Here is a 23441-nt window from a genome sequence, read left to right on the forward strand (position 1 = left end):
AGCGGTGCTTGACAGGAAGGGCCCAGCGGTGCGGTGCTTGACAGGAAGGGCCCAGCGGAGCAGTGCTTGAGACGGCGGGGCCCAGCAGAGCGGTGCTTGAGACGGCGGTGCCCAGCGGAGCGGTGCTTGACAGGAAGGGCCCAGCGGAGCGGTGCTTGACAGGAAGGGCCCAGCGGAGCGGTGCTTGAGACGGCGGGGCCCAGCGGAGCGGTGCTTGACAGGAAGGGCCCAGCAGAGCGGTGCTTGACAGGAAGGGCCCAGCGGAGCGGTGCTTGAGATGGCGGGGCCCAGCGGAGCGGTGCTTGACAGGAAGGGCCCAGCGGAGCGGTGCTTGACAGGAAGGGCCCAGCGGAGCGGTGCTTGAGACGGCGGGGCCCAGCAGAGCGGTGCTTGAGACGGCGGGGCCCAGCAGAGCAGTGCCTTTCTGCACGGCAGGGCCCTGTTCAGCGGTGCCTTTTTGCACGGCGGGGCCCTCTCCAGCGGTGCCTGTCTTCACGGCGGGGCCCTCTTCAGCGGTGCCTGTCTTCACGGCGGGGCCCTCTTCAGCGGTGCCTGTCTTCATGGCGGGGCCCTCTTCAGCAGTGCCTGTCTTCACGGCGGGGCCCTCTTCAGCGGTGCCTGTCTTCACGGCGGGCCCTCTTCAGCGGTGCCTTTCTGCACGGCGGGGCCCTCTTCAGCGGTGCCTGTCTTCACGGCGGGGCCCTCTTCAGCGGTGCCTGTCTTCACGGCGGGGCCCTCTTCAGCGGTGCCTGTCTTCACGGCGGGGCCCTCTTCAGCGGTGCCTGTCTTCACGGCGGGGCCCTCTTCAGCGGTGCCTTTCTGCACGGCGGGCCCTCTTCAGCAGTGCCTGTCTTCACGGCGGGGCCCTCTTCAGCGGTGCCTGTCTTCACGGCGGGGCCCTCTTCAGCGGTGCCTTTCTGCACGGCGGGGCCCTGATCAGCGGGGCTTGTCCAGTCATTCAAGGGAGCCAGACCTGGCCAGGACTCCCTGCTTAGTCGCCCTCCGACCGTGCAGTTGCTGGACCCTTCTGTGACGGAGTCCTGGGCCCGTGGGTGTCCTCCCTCACACCCGGGATGGGGCTTGTGGGGCCCTCCTGGTCCGCGCCACTGCTGGCTGACTTCTCCGCCCTGCTGCCCTTGCCCTCCTTCGATGAGGCTCTCTGGCCCTTGCCTCCCCTGGATGTTGTGGCAGGTGACGGCCCAGGACTTTGCTCCTTGGGGGCAGCCGTGTCAGTCTTCTTGCGGCGGCCCTTGATTTTACGGGTCCTCTTTCCAGGGGGGGGGCTGGCTGTCCCCTTGCTGCTGGCCGATGTATCAGTGCTGGGAAAGGGTGGACTCCAAAAACCGAGCACAATGCTGACACTTGAAGCAGGGCTGGTGGTGGCTGAGGTGCTCTTGGGACTCTTAGCAGATGGAGGGGGTGGGTCAGGTGGGGCAAAGAGGTTAAGTTTGGAGAGGTAAACTTTTTTATGACCAATGTAAAGGGTAGGTGTAGTGGGTAGGGGAGTGGAGGAAGAGGATGTGGTTGTAGGAGATCCAGGTGTGCTGTCTTTGGGTGCAGGTGCTTGTTACGTAGGCTGTGGTGAGGTGGTTGGCTGTTGGGTGGGTGGCTGCCTGCGTTTGTGTGTCTTGGAAGAGGGGGTGACAGACACAGTGGGAGAGGACACAGGGGACGTGTAAATGGCAGTGGGGGTGGTGACTGCACGTGTGCGGACTGTACTGGAGGGTGTGCTGGTGATGGAAGTACTGGCTGATGGTGGTGTGCATACAGGTGTGAGTGGAGACGTCACAGGGAGGGAGACGAGGAGGAGGGGGACACAGAGGTGGTAGTGACTGTTGGCATGTCTGCATCTGGGTGTTGCTTGGGTGAATGCTTGTGTGATCTGTGGTGCTTATGTCTGGATGAGCTGCCCTTGGGTGTTGAGGTGTGTGCAGGCTGGTCTGATGGTGTGGATGGGATAGGCTGAGGAACAGGAGACAGAGACAGGGTGGAGGCAGTTAGAAGAGGGAGGCTGGAAACAGGGACAATGGCTGCCGTCAGTGCTGAGGCCAGAGCATTGAACGATCGTTGATGGGCAGCCTGACCCGAATGAATGCCCTCCAGTTATGCATTGCTCCGATGCACCTCCCTCTCTACCCCCTGGATGGCATTCAAAAGGGTAGACTGCCCAACAATGATGGTCTGTAGGAGGTCAATGACCTCCTCACTGAGGGCAGCAGGGGTAACAGGGGCAGGGCCTGAGGTGCCTGGGGCGAAGGAGATGCCCGCCTTCTTGGGCGAGCGGGCACGGAGCGAAGGCTGAGGGGCTGCTGGGAGGGCGGAGCTGGTGCGTTGGATGGCGGCTGTACCTGTAGAGGCGGGGGGCCCGGATGTTGCCGCCACCGCTAGGGAGCTCCCTTCCGAGGACGTGTCGGTGTCGCTGGTGTCACCACGGGTCCCCGTTGTGGTGCTCCCCTCGCCCTCCGTATCACTGGTGACCTCGGTGTCTGTACCATGGCCCACCGGGGCCTTGTGAGTTGCAGCTCCCTCGTGCTCCGATGCCAATTCTCCTCCGCCTGATGATGCTAATGCACACATGCACAAGAAGATAAAGAAAAAGGGGGGGGGAATAAAAACAGGTTGAGTGCATGCATTGTCAACACCGTTGGCGGAGAGGACAGACACAGGAGCCTCATGCACTACGCCGCGCAATCGGGGTACATTACTCAGTACTTGTGACTAGGCCAACAGGTCTATGGACAACAATTGCGCACATGGGTGATGCTGGACCATCGATTGCTGTACTTGGCACCCTACAGAGGTGGGGGGCGGGGGCACAGGGACATGCCTAAAGGAGGGGACTACACTACAGAAAGCGCCCTGGCCTAATGTCACCCACAGCCCTCCTCCCCCACCCAGATGCCTCCACTGCACGTAAAGATAGCAGAATGTGCTGGTACTCACCCCCTTGTGTCTGCTGTGATGTCCTCACGCGCCCATCCAAATCGGGGTAGGCCACCGCCAGGATCCGGGACATCAGGGGGGTCAGGGTACGACTGGCACCCCTCCTAGGTTGGGAGGCCATCCACAGCAGTGACTCGGCGGTCTTCCTGGTCCCGCGGCGGATGTCCTCCCACCTCTTTCGGCAGTGGGTGCCCCGTCTGTTGTGGACCCCCAGGGCCCGGACTTCCTTGGCGATGGCACGCCAAATGTCGACTTTCTGATGGGCGCTGACCTATTTGACATGTACAGGGTGGAATAGGAAATATCATCATTTTTTCAGCATGTTAGGTGTGATTGACCCCCCCCCTCCCCAACCTTGCCATGTGGCACATGCTCTCATCTGTCGTGCCTTGCACTCCTCATTCTCTCCCCACCCCAACATCTTACATCCACCATACACAACCCAGGCATAGCCCATTCAACGTGCACCCAGTGTACTTACCTGTTGGTCTGGAGGACCGTAGAGTAGCGCATACTGGGGGAGGACTCCATCCACAAGTTTCTCCAACTCTTCAGAAGTGAAGGCAGGGGCCCTTTCCCCAGTCGCAGCAGCCATTGTCTCTTCCAGACCGAGGTCACAGCAGCACTTGCAGTATAGGTCCTCTCCTGTGGATGATCAGGTCTCGAGTGATTAAGCAGATAGAAAATGGCGGTCACGCCCGCAGCGGTGCGTACCGCGGCGGTGCGTACCGCGACCGCCGGCGCACATCGTCATTGGCTCCTGAAACCCATAGGGTTCAATGTTAACCAATGCGGCTTCGCACAGCGGTCTTCGACCGCCTACCGCCACGGTGTGCCACGCCAGTGCATTGACCTCACATCCCACTGTCACACTTCTCAGGTCAGGAAGCCGCCATTTCAAGGGCCCACATGGCTTAATTTCTACTGCGTCACACAGGCCTAGGCCTTGCATTGCCACTCATACAAGCCATTCAATGCATAGCGATTCGTGTACTGTGCAAGCTGTGGTTACGTACCTGTGGGTTGCTTGACTCTGTACTCCATGTTGTCCTTCCTAGGCACCGTCCGCTGGGACTTGCAAGGTTGCAGGTACGTTATAGTTTGGTTCTGAATTTAGCTGTAGAACTCCATTAAAGTTCACCAGTTGTAGTCAGAGTTCTTTCAAATAACTTTAACTCGCGCCGTAAGGTAACTATAACTCGCGCCCTCGTCATGCACTATTAATTACCCCAGATATTACATCACTCATGACAACTTCTATAGTGTCATTACAAATATAAATGAAACCCTTAACTCCCGCATTTTCCATGGCAAATACATTTTTGGGTTTGCTTATAACTTTTGACCATGTTGTTGGAGTTGCACGAAGTTTGGCAAATCACTTCTACGGTCCAGAGGCCATGTTTTGTAAAGACCATGCAGGGGAAATAAAGTTAAGGAGGTGAAAAAAACGGATTTCTTATTTTAGTTACCTTAGCAAATTTTGCTCACAACTACAGCCCAAACTACTAAAAGGATTTACACCAAACTTGGCATGAAAGTGCAACTTTAGTCTGAAAGAAGGCTTTATATGGTTTGGTGTTAAGCTGTTCAATACTTTTTCAAATATTAGCATTTAAGAAGTTGCCGAGCAGCCTTTAGAGGTTTAACACTTTTATCGCTGTCATTTTAACTCCGGAGTCATGACTCGCAAATTCTGTTAATCACGTTTGTACTATTTAGAGAAGTGTGATTGGCTGGGCAAGGAATCTAAAATATTGTCTTTGACCATCTTGGAACTCTAGAGTCGGTCATAACTCAAGAGTTTGACACTAGAGTGGGTCATAACTCAAGAGTTCGACACTGGAAAAACATTCTGCTCAGCTCCTCAGAAGTGCCAGACCCCAGAGGTGTGCTAAAGGACAACCAACGTTCCAAACCAGGGAAAAAAACAAAATTCTGAATGTGATTCTTAACTCATAAAAGGCTGTAAAATTCAAGGAGCAGCCATTTCAGGTTCCGGAATCGACTGCCAGTTTTGCAATAGACATAAAGATAATTTCTGACTCGAGAGTTTCAGGTAGTGTAAAAAATCGAAAAACACAAACAAAGCCAGACATTACAATGGGTGTCGGAGAGGACTGGACTCAGAGCCTGTCTATAGAAGAACAGCCCCTGCTATGCACGAAAGCGATGCACAGCAGAAGTTGGAATTTAGGTACATCATTACAAAAACATGAAATGCTGTAAAAAAAAACAGTTTAAAAGGAGTTGTGGTTCTGGCTCATATGTGTAAAACCACTGAAATTTGCCACTGTACCTCACATGCCATAAATGAATAGGGGTTTAAATAAACCCCAAAACCTTCCTACATACTAACTTGTCCATATTTATTAAATCACAAATTATGTTAATCCGAGTTCTAAATTTCAGAATCAAAAATAATACTGATTAAAAATTGTGGATCCGAAATTGCTAGGTACAACTCCCAGCAGAGTAAAATGTGACAACATATATTTTTGTGGCCAAAGGAAACAGGAGTTCATTAATTAGGGGCTTTATGTTTTTATTAAGACATTTCACTCTAATGAATAGGATCACAAGTCATTCAAAATGAAGAACTCACCATTAAAAAAGAACCACACACTGATTAAAATGAGTCTTAGCGACATATTTATACTTTTTGATGCAGTTCTGCGTCAAAAAGTTTAGCGCAGGACGACAGCCGGGCACCAAATTTATGGAATGGCGCAATCCAGTGCAAAGGGTGGGCTAACGTCATGGAAAATGACATTAGCCAGGTGGGGGTGGCGGTATGGGGGAAGGAGGTTTTGCACCAAAAAATGATGTTAGGCTGGTTAGAGGCAAAAAAAATGCCTCTAACCAGCCTAGTGTAATTTCCTGATGCAAAACCATCCATACCACATGACTCCTGTCTTATAGTAGACAAGAGTCATGCCCACCACCCCAATGGCCAGCACAAGGGTCCCCTGGGCATGGCCACTGTACACAGTGCCATCTAGGGGGGCTCATTTCAGGGACCCCAATGGCACTTTAACAAAAAATACTTACCTATACTTACCCTACTTATCTGGGATCGGGTCCCCCATCCTGTGGTGTCCCTCTGGTGGGGGTGTTCCTGGGGCTTGGGGAGGGCACTGGTGGACCCATTCCATGGTGTCTAACCATGGAAAGGGCTCCACTGGTCCCCTAATGCCTGCCCTGATCCAGGAGTTATATAATGGTGCTAAGCAGGCGTAGCGCCATTATTTAGGCCCGCCTCCCCCGTGCACCATTTTTGCACGGGAGGATAAATAAGGCGCTAGGGCCTAGAGTCATTATTTGGATGGGAACGCCCACCTTGCATCTCATTGACGCAAGGTGGTTTCACGCATCCAAAAGACGGGTCTGGTGTCAAAATATAAAAATGGAGTTAGGTTTCCACTGAATTATCGTAAACAAATGATGCTATTTCCTCGCAAATTGAATATAAATGTGGGCCATAGTATCCCTCATTGTCTCAACCAACAAATCTACATTTTTACTACCAATGATTCACACTTTTGTTATTGGACGTGTCTATCAAGAACTCTAGGAAATACAATTTTTTCTCAACTGGGTCAGAATGACTGGACATATTGATTGGTAATTAGTAAAGCATGGAGAGAACTGAGTAGATTATGCCATTTACAAATTTAAAACAATGCTATATGGTGTACTCGTGAATGATACATGTCACAGATGACAACATGACAACGCTCGGTATTATAAGCTGCATCCTGCATTTTATAGATGTAAAGTTCATAGATGTAAATTGCAGTTACAGTAGATTTTATTTTTATTTTCTGCCAACTGAGCATTTAATTTCAAAGAGGGCATCTGCAATAAATGATATGAGCATCTGTTCAAACAACTGCAGTATTCGTGGTTAACTACACTTGAAGTTAGGGGAGCTGCCAAATAAAATTCTATTTGCACTTTAATGGACATGAAATAGGAGCACAGTGGGTTAAGAATGCAGCTGCACAGAATCAAATCAGTTATTTACGTGCCTAATTCAACTATTTTTCAGAGTATAATTTGAGTTTACCATATTAGTTGATATATATAAAGATTTAGGCAGACTTATTTATCATCCACATAAGCCAATGCAGATTTCGGCATCGCAATGTCCAGGCCCGGCCCGTCCTTTAGGACAGAGGGGCCACGCCCTCCCCCCACCTTTTGCTCCTCATGAAGAGTGCCAGTCAGGCTGAACAGAGGTCAGCCTGACAGACATTCCTCATGTTCAGGTCAGGCAGCCAGGAGCAGACATGCACGATTTGCGCAGACTCCTGACTGCCTGAGCTGAACTTTGCTGGGCTGAAGAGGTCACAGCTCCTGTGGGCGTGACCTCCTCCGCTCAGAAAAGGTGCCCCGAGGCCCTCCCCCGGGTCATGAGGGAAGCGTCACCCATTGACTTCGACCTGGGCGCTTCAGGTTTAAGCCCTGAAGCTCCCAGGGTGAGTGTCAATCAGTGACACCTCGTCACAGAGTGGGGTGGGGTAAGCAGTCTCACTGACCCCATCCCACTCTGTGATGAAGTTGCGACTGCTGCCTTCCCTCATTCACCTAAGGTCAGTCTGTGAGGGAAGGCAGCAGTCCCAACCCTCCTGGGTCCTCCGAGGAAAAATGACGCCTGTCCAAGAATGGACAGTAGACATTACCCAAACCACAATGTCTACCACAGGGGACCGGTCTCCCTAGGACAACCCCAACAGAACCACTGCCAGCCATCGGTCCCCTTACATGGCAGTGGCACACAACAGTTAAGCATGTAAACTTACCTGGGATGGGCTCCCTCCAACTGTAGTGTCCCTGTGGTGTGGGTGGTGGTGATGCTGACTGTTTGGGGTGGGCATCCATGTGCCCAAAACAGTGACACCATGGTGGACTCCATGGTGTTTCCCTAAGGAAATGTGCCCAACAGCACTTTAACGCCTGGTCTGACCAAGTGTTAAAATTTGCCACTAATCGGCCATAGCGTCATTCTTTAGTTCCGCCTCCTAGGTGCACTTCGTTTTAGCAATGGGAGGTAAATATGACATTGGAGGGCTAGCGTCATTTTTAGGAAGGGAACGCCTACCTTGCATATCATTGTCGCTATTCGGCGCAAGGTGGGTTGGCGCTTCCTAAAATTTACGCTAATTCATATATTTTGACGCTAGACAGGTCTACCGTCAAAATATAAATATGGAGTTACATTTGCGCCAATTTAGCATAAAAAAAAATTAAGCTAAGGCGGCACTAAGGCCCGTATTTATACTCCGTTTGCGCCGAATTAGCGTCGTTTTTTTAGACGAAAATTCGGCGCGAAACTAACGCCATATTTATACTTTGGCGTTAGACGCGTCTAGCGCCAAAGTATGGGCAAATAGCGTAATTTTTTTGCGTGAACGCCTTCCTTGCGTTAATGAGATGCAAGGAAGGCGTTCCCGTCTAAAAAAATGACGGCGACGCAAATGCGTCGAATTTATACTCCTGGGCAAAAATCACGCCCGGGAGGTGGCGGGTCAAAAAACCCCGCATTTGCGCCACTATTTAACGCCTGGGTCAGGGTAGGCGTTAAGGGGCCTGTGGGCTCAAAATGAGCCCACAGGTGCCCTCCCCTGCCCCCAGGGACCCCCCCTGCCACCCCTGCCCACCCCAGGAGGACACCCAAGGATGGAGGGACCCACCCCAGGGACATTCAGGTAAGTTCAGGTAAGTATAATTTGTTATATTTTTTAAATTTTTTTGGGTGGCATAGGGGGGCCTTATTTGTGCCCCCCTACATGCCACTATGCCCAATGACCATGCCCAGGGGACATAAGTCCCCTGGGCATGGCCATTGGGCAAGGGGGCATGACTCCTGTCTTTACTAAGACAGGAGTCATTTAAATGGCGTCTGGGCGTCGAAAATAATGGCGCAAATCGGGTTGAGGCGCTTTTTTTGCCTCAACCTGACTTGCCCCATTTTAAGACGCCCTAACGCCATTTTCCCCCTACGCCGGCGCTGCCTGGTCTACGTGGTTTTTTTCCACGCACACCAGGCAGCGCCGGTCTGCTAGCGCCGGCTAACGCCATTCCATAAATACGGCGCCCGCATGGCGCTTCAGAATGGCGTTAGACGGCGCTAAATTTTTTGACGCTAAACTGCGTTAGCGCAGTTTAGCGTCAAAAAGTATAAATATGGGCCTAAGTGTTTAGTAACACATATTTAACAAACAAACCTTCTCCAATAATTGAATTGATGTATGGAGATTGAAGACAGGCGATGCATGGATCTGTGAATTAATATTTGGATCGTGAGAAGAGGGTGGATTAATTAATTCAAGAATGCACAACTATGGAAAAAGACTTTTAGCTACTTGGAGCAAATTGTTTCAAACCACTGACCAAGGGTGGTGATCTAGTTTTCATTTTAACTTCCACATTAAAATACCACCCTCCCCAAACTCTCCCACCATCAATCCTTCTGAAGTTCGTGTAGCCGGGATGTATTTAACACAGTGCTCTGATCTAGCACCTCAAAGAATTAAACACAAAGCATTAAGCTTCGATCTAAGATGAGAGAGAGAATGAGATAATCATGTAGTTGTTCAATTGCACAAAAACCATTGCACCAATCGTGGCCTCCACTTGATTACAGTCTGTGATCATAAGCAACTCGTTTTTTCACAGCGCCTGCTTTTCCTTCTTCATTACACGACAGCCCCTTAAAATACATCTGTTGAGGGTGTGCGCTGCACAAAAGCATAAGACTACAATGTTACTCCATCTATAATAACTCCCTATGTCACATATAGGGGACCAATGACAGCTTTCCACTTGTTTCACTAACAGCATTGTCATCACAATGGTGGTGGTGGGGGCATAAATGTTTCTAAGTTCATGGTTGGAATCTGCCACTTCTAACAATTGTCAACCAATACAATTGTATAATTTATTACAATTTGTTAGGCTAAACTGAAATCCTTGAAAACAGCAAATTATAAAGAAATACACTGTTATGAATTTTGTAGAGTATTTATCATATATGTATTGGACTTTCTGAGCCAAACAACAGAAATCAACTCACCACTCTTCCCCTTAAAGGCCTATAGGTCATTGTTGCTTGTGATGACCCTGCAGGAGACAGGAACCACCCAAATGCTAAACGAAATAGTTTTGAAGAACTTTTTAAACCATTTTATTTTTCATTGCTTATAAGCAACTCAGACAGGAAACATGTTGGTTTGTACTCAGCAACAAAACAGGACCCCAATAGCAGTGAAACAGGCCCCCAACCTGTTATGCCACTGGGAAAAAGCCTGACACCCAGTAATGCCAGTCAGGGCTTGTCATCCACCCATTTTCAGTCTTATTTTATTCAGCTAATTGCCAGGTAGACATTCATCGTAAGCAATTAAAGGGGGGTCAGTATAGGTACCTAGAAGGTAACCCAGGGCAATTTGTGCAAACAAAACCTTCCAACAATTGACTGTTAAGCCACTAACGTGTTTATTACATATACATCCATCTGTTTATCTGTAAAATCAGGCTTACTAACTTTTCTTTCAATGTCTTGGGTTCTACCTTGCTGAACAACACCAACTCACTGATCGCCTCCAAGAGTTCACTACAATCGCTGCATGCAAGCTATCCCTATTGCAGGACACTTTGTGGGCCCTTCTCATGTAAAAGGGACTGTAGCCTTTAATGTTGCTCCAGTGGCTGCTCAGTCAGGCCCCAGGCTAGGATTTGATGTGTATGTCTTCAGCAGAGGAGCAAACAGCAATATCAAATGTCAGTTGCACAAAAGAAAGTGTTCACACAGTGGGCAAGCACCCGAAGTATAGCCTAAAAATGGGTACATCACACATGGCCTCCAATGCACCTGGGACTCTTACAGTACTTGTTGTTGCCTGTCTGTGTCAGTGACATATCTCCAATGTAAAGATAACAGCTGCATGATATTTCTCCCAGTCGTTTTGCTCAGACAGATGTCCCTACATGTATTTTTATAAACATAATCTCATCTGCGTATAGTGCCCAGCTCCCTACTTTACCACACACATGTAATGATTGCTTTAGCAAACTCTCAATTTCTCTTGTGGCCTGATCCCAGAAATTGGGTTGTTGGTTGACTGGGGTGTGAACCCTGGTCAAGCAGCAGCCACAATCCTTTGCAAGGTGAACCACAAAAGTCACTGATTTAGCCTGATTGTGACCCTGGGAAGCTTGGCACTTAGAGGCAATGTGGTAAGTATTTATTCAGTACACAAACAGCAATATAGTGAAAGCACAACACAATCAAGCTCCCAAACCAATTTAGAAAAGTAGAGTACATTTTAATAAATTATTTGACATCATACCATCAAAATCCAATTAGTGGAACCAGAGTTCTGAATTTTTAAAGTTTAAGGGTCAAAATGGCAAGTCCTCAGTTTTGGAAAATGGCTACCTGGGCACTTTTAGCACAACAACCAGGGGGCCAGAAGTGGCTAGAGACCTCTTGAGGGTTCAAGACTCACTCAGGCTGAGTCCATGTGCAGGTTCAAAATGGTGGGAGCCTTTTATGTCCCTGTGGCTCTAAACAGGAGGCCAGCAAACCTAGCCTTTGGAGTCAATTCTGGAAGTCCTGGGTGAAGGTGAAGATGCAGGGCTCCACAGCAGGGCATGGCTCTGAAGATTCAAGACAGGCTCCAGGCAGCAAACCAGTCTTTCCAAGTACAGCAGCAATCTGGCAGAGTGCACAGCGGGTCACAGCAGCAGGCAATCCTCAAGAGTCCTTCCACAGGTCCAGCAGTGAACTGAAGAGTGGGTCTAAGAGCACTATTTTTATACCTTGGTGCCCTGCTCCTAGAAGCTAGGAAAAGTTTCCAGAAGGGTAGGGGAGTTTTCTGCCTCCCTTGCCTTGTCTCCTAGCTGGCTGCACTGACAATACAGGGTTGTTAGGCCGATTGTGTGGCGGCAGAGCTTAGCCTATTCAGGTGTAAGTGGGACTGTGCTTAGCTCTACCCCCATCAAGTCAATTAATGGCTCATTCAGGCTCTTCTAATCCCACTATTCTGTGACTGTCTGGAGGGAATTCACAAAGTTGTAACTATCAGTTACATACAGTCATGTGACCTAAAACAGGCTGCAGGCACAGAGGGCTAAGGGCAGGAAAATACCAACTTTCTAAAAGAGGCATTTTCAAACTTGTAATGATAAACCGACCTTCCCATTATCATTACAAGTTCGTAGATACCAAACATGACATAACTACCACCTCTGTTTTAAGAATTACAGCTTATTAAATATAATAAGGAATCCCCAGTGTTATCCTATGGGAGGGGTAGGCCTCACAGTAATGAAATGGGGAAGTGCTCTGTAAAAGTCCGGGATTAAGGCAGCAGGGATGGTGCCTGCACAAAAGTGGAAACCAGATACCAATTTGTTTTAGGTCATATTTATTATTATATATTTTATTTAAATACCCAAGAAACACAAATCAGAAAACTTATGGGACTTTAAAAAATACTTGTGACAACATACTTAAGACATTTTGTGCACACTCATTGCCAGCTCTATGGTTCGAATCCCCCCACAGCAAGCCATTCTAATATGTGAATTCAACAATTCCCTTTTTGTGTCTACATAATTCTTACCTCCGTTTCCCTAATGAAGAAAGCTGAAATTGTGGTTCATATATGTGCCTAAATGTTCCACAATCCCTGCATGTACCGGATCGAAGAGAAAGTCTTGTACAACTGGACCATATTGTGGCTCATGGCCCAGCTGTGCCCCCCTCCCTTATACACTGTATGTGGGTTTTGGAAAATGGGTTATTGGTAAGGGCAGGTAAGTACCTACACTTAGCAATAGGCCACTAACCTCCACTTAGGTCCCGTTAGGTCTCAGTAAATTAAACCCAGCTCAACCCTTGGTAGCTTTTCAACAAGCGTCAAGGCTTAACTTAGGAGACAGAGTGTAAAGCATTCAAATATCACAAAACGGTAATTAAATAAAACACAGAAAACAGTTTAAAAATCCAAAACCAATTCATAGAAATAGATTATATTTTTATCTTTAAAATGACACTAAAACGAATAAAATCGGATAAGGGGAACCGGAGATTTTAATTTTTAAAGAATTGTTGCTTTCTAGCGCCTAGAAACAAAAAGCGGCAGTCTCGTCATCTGGTCGCACCTCGACCGGGGCAAAGTCAAAATTTAAGGCCGATCGCGATGGAGCCCGGCTCGGCTACAGCCCGTGGGAGGCCTCGGTCAAAAGTTTACCTTCGCACTTAGTCGTTTTTCTGAAGATTTTCTTCAGCAGGACGAACCTGCCAGTCCAATCCGACGTCCTGGAACTCTTCTCCGGATACGCGTCGTGGGAACCCTCAGTGGAGATTTTTACCTTCGGGCTTAGTCATTTTTTCAAGGTGAAAATCCTTCGACCGGGATAAACCTGGATCTTCATCCGACGTCCTTGGAGCCCTCCTCGGATATGCTGGCTGGGAGGTCCCGGTCAACTTTCTACATTCAGACTTAGGGGGTCATTACAACCCTGGCGGACGGTGTTAAAGCGGCGGTAAGACCGCCAACAGGCCAGCGGTAAAAAAATTGGAATTACGACCGTGGCGATAACCGCCAACAAAGACAGCCACTTTAACACTCCGACCGCCACGGCGGTACAGACAAACAGCTTGACGGTCACCGCCAACAGACAGTCGGGAGACAATGTACCACCCACAGTATCACAACCTACCAATCCGCCACCTTCTCCGGGGCGGATTCACCGCGGATAAAAACACGGCGGAAACAGCCATTTCAAAGGGAAAACGCTCACCTCTACACACTCCACGAGGAAGGAGGGCACCATGGAACCGGAACTCCAAATTCTTCCTGCGATAGTCTTCCTGCTCCTATACGACCATCATCAACGCCGGCGGCGAAGACAGCGGTGAGTACTGCACCTACAACATAGAGGAGGGGGAGGCAAAAGTCAGACACACACACACGCAACACCCCCACCCCAACCCTCACCCACTACAACACACACACCAATTCATATCCAAACATTACAGTAACAACCCCCAACCCCCCTGGAAGAATGCAAACACAAAAGGAAATGAGTTCAACCATTGTAATATATCAAAATACAGTAACCAAATATATACAGATATAATTACACATTCAACAAAATACACATCACGATTATTAGTGCAGGTAATGCACCATTCATTGTCCGTGGACCACTGGGCCCAAAATGCATGGGCGGGGCCCACATCAGATACCTGATCAAAACGGAGAGAACACTGCCGGGGCATCAGATAGAAATACAACAGGCACCTCAGAGGGAATGGAAGGGGGGATCACCTCAGCCGGATGAGTGCACCACGCCAGATCCACGAGGGGGCTCTATGCCCATTGATGTATCCTGGGGTGTGCAAAGCCACAGTCTCTCAAGTCTCTACAGTGGGTGGGTTGCCCACTGTACCATCCTGGGGAGTGCAAAGCCACAGTCTCTCAAGTCTATACAGTGGGTGGTTTGCCCACTGTACCATCCTGGGGAGTGCAAAGCCACAGTCTCTCAAGTCTCTACAGTGGGTGGGTTGCCCACTGTACCATCCTGGGGAGTGCAAAGCCACAGTCTCTCAAGTCTCACAAGTGGGTGGTATGCCCACTGTACCATCCTGGGGAGTGCAAAGCCACAGTCTCTCAAGTCTTTACAGTGGGTGGGTTGCCCACTGTACCATCCTGGGGAGTGCAAAGCCACAGTCTCTCAAGTCTCACAGGTGGGTGGTTTGCCCACTGTACCATCCTGGGGAGTGCAAAGCCACAGTCTCTCAAGTCTCTACAGTGGGTGGGTTGCCCACTGTACCATCCTGGGGAGTGCAAAGCCACAGTCTCTCAAGTGGATAACAGTCTCCACTGGTTCTGGAGGGGGACTGGTGCCCAGAGTGCTTCATCCTGTTAAGGACAGAGGTATTGGATGCATGTCTCCACTGGTTGTGGAGGGGGACTGGTGCCCAGAGTGCTTCATCCTGTTAAGGACAGACGGAGTGGATGCATGTCTCCACTGGTTCTGGAGGGGGACTGGTGCCCAGAGTGCTTCATCCTGTTAAGGACAGACGGAGTGGATGCATGTCTCCACTGGTTCTGGAGGGGGACTGGTGCCCAGAGTGCTTCATCCTGTTAAAGACAGACGGAGTGGATGCATGTCTCCACTGGTTCTGGAGGGGGACTGGTGCCCAGAGTGCAGCACTCTCCCTGTGACGGTTCTAGTTGCGTCACTGCCCCTGCCGCTCATGGGCTAGCGGTGCTTGAGTTGGCGGTCCTTGCCCTGTTCAGCGGTGCTTGCCTTGTTCAGCGGTGCTTGCCCTGTTCAGGGGTGCTTGCCATGGCGGTCCTCACTGAGGGCAGCAGAGGTGACAGGGGCAGGGGCTGAGGTGCCTGGGGCGAAGGTGATGCCCACCCTCCTGGGTGAACGGGCACGGGGCGAAGGCTGAGGGGCTGCTGGGAGGACGGTGCTGGTAGGGGGGGTGGCGGCTGTACCTGTAGAAGTGGGGGGCACAGATTTTGCCACCACCACAAGGGAGCTTCCATCGGAGGACGAGTCCGTGACGCTGGTTGCAGATTCTGTGACCACCGTAAAGCTCCCCTCACCCTCCGTCCCACTGGTGTATTCAGAGTCCGTTGTGTGGCCCTCCATGGCCATGTGGGATGCAGCTCCCTCGTGCTCCGGTGCCACTGTACCTCCGCCTGATGATGCTGATGCACACAAGAACAGGGAGACCACAAAAGGGGGGGGGACGACAGAAGAAAGACAGGTTGAGTGCATGGCTTACCGCTACTGTTTGCGGACAATACAGACACAGCAGCCCCCTGCACTACGCCGCGCTGTTGGGCTCTACAGATGCAGAACCTGAGATATGGCCTACATGGCTATGGTGGACATCTGCACACATAGATGACACAGGGGCATGTGTACCTGTACTTGGCACTCTACAGAGGTGGGGTGGAGTGCCACATGGCCTGCATTACGGAGGGGCCTAGCCTACGGAACTCGCCCTGGCCTAGGGGAACCCACAGCCCTCCTCCCCCACCCAGACACCTTCACTGCGGGCAAAGTCCGCAGAATGATGTTGTACTCACCCCCTTGGGTCTGCTGTGATGCCCTCAAGCGCCCATCCAACTCAGGGTAGGCCACCGCCAGGATCCGGAACATCAGGGGGGTCATGGTGCGACGGGCACCCCTCCCACGTTGGGAGGCCATCCCCAGCTGAGCCTCCGCTGTCTACTTGCTCCAGCGGCGAATGTCCTCCCATCTTTTCCAGCAGTGGGTGCTCCGTCTGTGGTGGACCCCCAGGGTCCGGACGTCCTTGGCGATGGCACGCCAAATATCATTCTTCTGGTGGGCGCTGACCTACATGCAATGTACAGGGGAAGAAGAGAAGTCATTAGCAACTGCACAGTTGAAGTGAGTGGCCCACATCCCTAGCCTTGCCATGTGGCACACGCGTTCACAGTCCTTCATGCACGCAGAACTGTGGCCCCTTCCTTCTTACAACCAGCCCTCTACACTCAGGCATAGCCCATACAACGTGCTCCCTGTGTACTTACCTGTTTGTCTGTTGGACCGTAGAGTAGCGTGTACTGGGGGAGGACCCCGTCCACGAGCTTCTCCAACTCCTGTGCAGTGAAGGCAGGGGCCCTTTCCCCAGACGCACGAGCCATTGTCTCTTCCAGACCGAGGTCACAGCAGCACTTGCAGTGTAGGTCCTCTCCTGTCGAAGATCAGGTATCAAGTGATTCAACAGATAGAAAATGGCGGTCACATCCGCGGCGGTGACGTCCGTGGCGGTGCGTATCATCACCACCGGCGCACTTCGTCATTGGCTCCTGGGATCCATAGGGTCCAATGTTAACCAATGCAGTATTGTGCCGCGGTCTTCGTCTGCCTACTGCGACAGTGTACAACGCCAGCGCAGTTACCTCACATCCCATTGTCCCACTTTAGAGGTCAGGCAGCCGCCATTTCAGGGGCCCACATGGCTTCATTTTCAACTGCGTCACACATACCTAGGCCTAGACTCAACACACATACAGGCAACCTTTTCGATTATGTTTCGTGTTCTGTGTAGACTGTGGGTACATACCTCTGAGTTGGTTGACTCTGTGGTCGCTGTTGTCCTTCCTAGGCACCGTCCGCTGGGACATGTGAGGAGATGGCGGAATCCTCCGGTGTACCGACCGCTGGTGGACCTGTTGACAATGGAAGAGCGACATTTAATCATCACCTACAGGTTTGACCGTGCCACAATCCAGGAACTGTGTACCCAGTTGGAGCCTGACCTGATGTCAGCAATCCGCCATCCCACAGGGATCTCCCCTCAAGTGCAGGTGCTATCAGTGCTCTATTTCCTTGCAAGTGGGTCATTTCAAACAACAGTGGCCATGGCATAAGGGATGTCCCAGCCTATGTTTTCCAACGTGTTGTCCTGAGTGGTATCTGCCCTTCTGAAACACATGCGGAGCTACATCGTTTTCCCTCAGGTGGAGGATTTGGCTACAGTTAAAGGTGACTTCTATGCCCTTGGACATATCCCTAACATCATAGGTGCCATTGATGGGACCCATGTAGCTCTGGTCCCCCCCCACAGGAGTGAACACGTGTACAGGAACCGGAAGAGTTATCATTCGATGAATGTACAGATGGTATGTTTGGCAGACCAGTACATCTCCCAGGTAAATGCTATGTTCCCTGGCTCTGTGCATGATGCCTACATCCTGCGGAATGGCAGCATCCCTTATGTGATGGGTCAACTCCAGAGGCACCGGGTGGGACTCTGGTTACCCAAACCTGTCATGGCTACTGACCCCAGTGAGGAATCCCAGGACCAGGGCAGAGGAACGCTACAATGAGGCCCATGGGCGGACTAGGAGGGTGATCGAACGCACCTTCGGCCTCTTGAAGGCCAGGTTCAGGTGCCTCCATATGACAGGTGGTTCCCTATTCTACTCACCAAGGAAGGTGTGCCAGATCATCGTGGCCTGCTGTATGCTTCACAATCTGGCTTTGCGACGACAGGTGCCTTTTCTGCAGGAGGATGGTCCAGATGACGGTGTTGTGGCAGCTGTGGAGCCTGTGGACAGTGATGAGGAGGAAGCAGAGGAAGAAGACATTGACAACAGGGACTCAGTTATCCAGCAATATTTCGCGTGACACACAGGTGAGAACACATTCCTGCCTACTGCAAGAACCTTCGATTTCAACCAGTATATGGTAACTGAGTTGTACATTTCCATTACGGTTTCACAGGTGTGATTACCAACGTGTGTCATCTGCTTAGTGACATAGGTATGTTGACATTACATTTGAGAACGGATTTTTTCACTGTCATTGCTAATACACATTTTCATAATCACAGACTGACTCCAGATTGTTTTGTGCTTCAAGGGTGTTTATTGAAGAGCTAAATATTGGAGGGGGGTGGTAAAATGGTGATGGGTGATGGTGGAGGAATGTCCATGGCAGAGTCCAGTCTATTAGTCTCACAGGTGCACTGCCCATATGGGCAGAGGAAGTGGAGCTGGGGCAGTTCCAATATGGACAGGGTTACAAAGTGGGACAGTGGGATGACAATCAGGGTGGTCTCATTTCTTGGCGGGGGTCTTGGCATTGTGCTCTGTCCTGTTTCTGGATCTCAGGGACCGCTTGCGGGGTGGTTCTCCGTCTGCAGGGGGTGGGGTGCTGGTGTGGTGGTCCTGTGGCAGTGCCTCCTGTCCACTAGCGCCGGCGGAGGTGGTGGGCAGTTCTTCGTCCATGCTAGTGTCAGGGGCCCCTTGGAGTGCCACGGTGTCCCTCTTGGTGTTAAGTATCTCCTTCAGCACCCCTACGATGGTGCCCAGGGTGGTGCTGATGGTTCTGAGTTCCTCCCTGAAGCCCAAATACTGTTCCTCCTGCATGTGCTGGGTCTCCTGAAACTTGGCCAGTACCGTTGCCGTCGTCTCCTGGGAGTGGTGGTAGGCTCCCATGATGGAGGAGAGGGCCTCGTGGAGAGTGGGTTCCCTAGGCCTGTCCGCCCCCTGTCGCACAGCAGCCCTCCCAGTTCCCCTGTGTTCCTGTGCCTCCGTCTCCTGGACCGTGTGCCCACTACCACTGCCCCCAGGTCCCTGTTGTTGGGGTGGTGGGTTATCCTGGGTTCCCTGTAGTGGTGGACACACAGTTGATTGACGTGTCCTGGGTACAGAGGTATGGGCCCGCTGGGTGGGTGCTGTGCTGGTGTTACCAGAGGGTGGAAGGTCTGTGGTGGCCTGTGACTGGGTGTGGGTAACCGACTGTCCCGAAGCCCACGATGGTCCGGGCTGGTCATCTGGATCCAGTTGGACAGAGCTGCTGTCATCACTGTGGGCCTCTTCTGTGGGTGGGGTAGAGATGTCTGGACCCTCCTGTCTGGTGACGTTGGGTAGTATAAAAGCATGATTATTGCATCTGTGTGTGTCATGGTGTGCAATGGGTGGGTGAGCGTATACCCCAGTGCTAGCATTCCTGTGTGGGGGCTTGTGTGATGATGGTTGAGGGGGGTGTTATGGGTATGTGCAGTGGGCATGCTTTAGCGATGGGTGTCCATGCTTTGTTGTGTCATGCAGGGCTTGGTGTTGGGATGGGTGGTTTGTGTTATTAGTACATTAGTGAGGAGTTGGAGTGATGGGGGGGTGAGGGTGGGGGTCTGTGATAGCTTGCAGGTAGGGTGGGGGATATGATAGTTAAGATTTGACTTACCAGAGTCCATTCCTCCACCGACTCCTCCAAGGCCCTCAGGATGCATAATAGTCAAGACCTGCTCCTCCCATGTTGTTAGTTTTGGGGGAGGAGGTGGGGGTCCGCCGCCAGTCCGCTGTACCGCGATGTTGTGCCTGGAGACCACGGAACGCACCTTCCCCCGTAGGTCGTTCCACCTCTTCCTGATGTCCTCCCAATTTCTTGGGTGCTGTTCCACTGCATTGACCCTGTCGACTATACTTCGCCATAGCTCCATCTTCCTAGCTATGGAGGTGTGCTGCACCTGTGATCCAAATAGCTGTGGCTCTACCCGTACGATTTCCTCCACCATGACCCTGAGCTCCTCCTCCGAGAACCTGGGGTGTCTTTGCCGTGCCATGGGGTGGTGTAGCTGATGTGTGGGGTGGTGTATGTGGTGATGAGTGTGGTGATATGTAGTGGTGTGTGGTGTTTTGTGCGTGGAAGTAGTGTGGGTGATGGTGTTGTGTGCCTCTGTATGGTGGGGTTGTCTATGCTGTGCTGTCTCTCTGGCCTTCGTCTAAATTTTTGGTCGTAGGGGTTTGTGGGTGATGTGGGTGTGTGTTTTATATAGTATTGATTGTGTGGGAGTGGTGTGTGTGTATGTGTATCAGGTGTGTGTATTCCGAATTGTCCAATGTGGCGGTGTTTTGGAGATGTGTGTGTATTTTGAGCGCGGCGGTGTGTACCGCCAATGGAATACCGCGTTTGAAAGACCGCCGCGTGGATTCGTGGGTCGTGATAGCATGGGCGTGTTTCTGTTGGCGTGACGGTGGAGGTTTTGTTTTCGCCAGTTTATCACTGACCTTTGGTGTGGCGGACTTGTGTGGGTGTCTGAATTTTGTCGGATTCCGAAATGTGGGTCATAATAGCTGTGGCGGTTTTCCGCGGCCGCGGCGGTGTGTTGGCGGTCTTCTGCATGGCGGTAAGCGGCTTTTACCGCCAATGTTGTAATGACCACCTTAGTCTCTTTTTTGGAGATTTTTTTCACCGGGACGAACCTGCAAGTCAGGCCGGGTCGCGGTTGAGGCAAGCCGGCTAGAGTTGGCGTGGCGTGGCGGGTCGGTCCCTCTATGGAGCTTTTTTCCAAAAATTCTCCAAAGTTCTCCAAACTTCTGGATCTTCTTCCAGATGTATCTTTAAGGTTCTTTTGGTGTCCTCGGCTCACCCCAAGGTTCCAGAATCTCTGAGATGATCCTTGGGGGTGTGGACTACAACTCCCAAACTCCTGGTGCAAACTCCTTTTTGGCCACTGGACAGTGGTCAGCTAGTTGATTTCTTCAGGAGTTGGTGCAGGGGACTCTGGTTAGCAATTTTTCATCTGTAGCAAACAGGGAGTCCCTCCTTGAACCAGTTGAAGTCAAGCAAAGTCCTTCTTGTGGTGAAGCCCAGGTGTGCAGCTGGTGCAGTCCTTCAGAGTGCAGGGTCCAGGTGCAGGCCAGGGGTCCAGCAGGGCAGTCCTTCTTCTCATTTGGTTCTTCCTTGTTGGAATCTGATGGGGATCTGAGGTGTGGGTGCAGGTCTGATCAGTTTTATCCTTGCTCCTGGGTGAAAAACAGGTGGGTCCCGGTTCTCCAATCAGGTGTAGGGTCCTTCTCCCCGTGATGACCACTTCCTGGGAAGTGTGGCAAAAATCAATCCCAGGAGGCAACATTCCTCAAAAATCCATCATGCCTTCATGCCTGAAAGTGATTTTTGGAGGTTACATCTGGCTGAGCCCATCCACTGGTGTGGCTAAAAATCATAAACACACCCCTCTCCTGCCCTCTCCTAATCTAATCAAGGGGGCACCTAGTTGTCTGGGGTTGCAGGATGTGGGGGTGTTGCTGGGGTTCTCCAAATTTCCTTCTCTGACTTTGAAGACCAGTTTGGCAGCCCTTCCTGCCTCACCATCTGTTGAGGGGAGATCCCCTCCCACAGGCACATCTCTTTGTGTGAAGCCAGGCCACTTCACACCTCATAAAGTCAGCCTGGCCAGGCTGCCAGAGGCTGGCAATCAGAGCAGAGCAGCAAAAACAATGCAAGGCTAAAGTTGGCATCTTTTCAGGTAAAGTTTAAAACTCTTTACCTGAACAAGTTATGTTAAATCCCACAACTGGAGGTTGTGGGATTTATTACAACAATTAATTTGATACCAAACTCTTTGTATCTGTCACTTAAGGGGACTTTTAAAATTAAAGTAAAGTCTCCCCATTCTAGCCTATGAAGGCCATTCACTACAATGAGAGAAAAACTAATTTGGCTGTTTTTACCTCACCAGGGCTTATAAAACTATTTCTATAAGGTCCCTGCTTATAGTTACATGGCACCCAGCCCTAGGGGCACATAGGGTACACCTTAGGGGTGTCTTATAGGAAAAATAAGGTAGTTTAAGACTTTGTAACTACTTTTAATTCCAAAGTCGAATTTGCATATAACTTTAATTTAAAAGCAGCCAGCAAGGCTGGCCTGCCTTTAAAATGACACTGGGCACCTCAGCAGTGCACCTATGGGTGCACTACCTATGCTGGGGTCCCTAAACCTACATGCCCTACCATATTCTAGGGACTTATAGGAAGGTTGACTTAGCCAATTATTATTAGCCTAATTTGCATACTGATTTTACACAGAGCACAGGCCCTGGTACTGGTTAGCAGCACCATCAGAGTCAGGAAAACACCAGCAAAAAGTGGAAAATGGGGGCAAAAAGTTAGGGGGCCTCTGCAATCAGTCCTGTTCTCTCACAGCGGGATACCCTGCAGATCATGCAAACTAGCAGCATACATGATTTATCCCCTGACACCAACGAGCCCTTCCCAGCCACACGTGGTGATAAAGCAAAATAAGTGTCCGATCGTTTCTAATATGCAATAATGATGTACTTGAAAGATTCCAACAACAGACTATCCTGCTACAAAGATGACCACGATGTATGAGTCATTCAGACTTCTGCGTCTGGAGTGACTCGCAAATGTCCACAAAATCTCAGTCCTAAATGGAGACAAGTGTACCTAATCTGAATGGAACAACTACTCCTCTTTCAACCACTAATGCAGCATGCATTTGAGATACTCAGTACTTAAAGGTTTTGATATGGAAATGTTCAGCTGACAATTCCAGTGTGGACACACTTTGGCCAAAAACACTCTTTTGGTATGATATGTGGGCATACTAACACCACTCCTGGCCATGAGTGAGTTAGCCAGGTCAGTTCAGTCACAATCAATTTCTGTAGGGGACAAAGAATTTACTCAGCCATTTTATTACCCAGTGTGAACCATGTTACATAAAGGGGCAAAAAACAGCACTATAAGTCCAATTCAGTATTACACCACCAAGATTTGCCTGTAGCAGATGGTATAATATGCCTCTGTTATGGTGCATGAAAGAATGTCCTTCTATCCAGTTGTTATAGGTGTCCCGTCCTTCCTCTCCCATTATTTTAGAAGGAAACAGAAGAAATTAACAAGAAGCGCAACACAAATCTTTGATTTATCACTCAGAGAACATCTGGGCATACATATCACTTGCAGCAGTCTTACTTCCATCTTCCAATTCTCTTGATGAGACCGGTAGTTAACGCTAAGCCAAATGCCGAGTTAGCCACAGTTCTAGGAGCATAACTGGAATTGTGAGTCTTGAAGACTGAAGAAGCCAGAACCAAGGTCAGTACTCCTCTGAACTGTAATTATGTCATTGACATGCATTCAGAGTGTACCAGAAGAGCAGATCCTTGGCCTGTGGGA

The sequence above is a fragment of the Pleurodeles waltl genome, chromosome 1_1 (assembly GCF_031143425.1).
Source record: "Pleurodeles waltl isolate 20211129_DDA chromosome 1_1, aPleWal1.hap1.20221129, whole genome shotgun sequence".
In the NCBI taxonomy this organism is placed as follows: Eukaryota; Metazoa; Chordata; class Amphibia; order Caudata; family Salamandridae; genus Pleurodeles; species Pleurodeles waltl.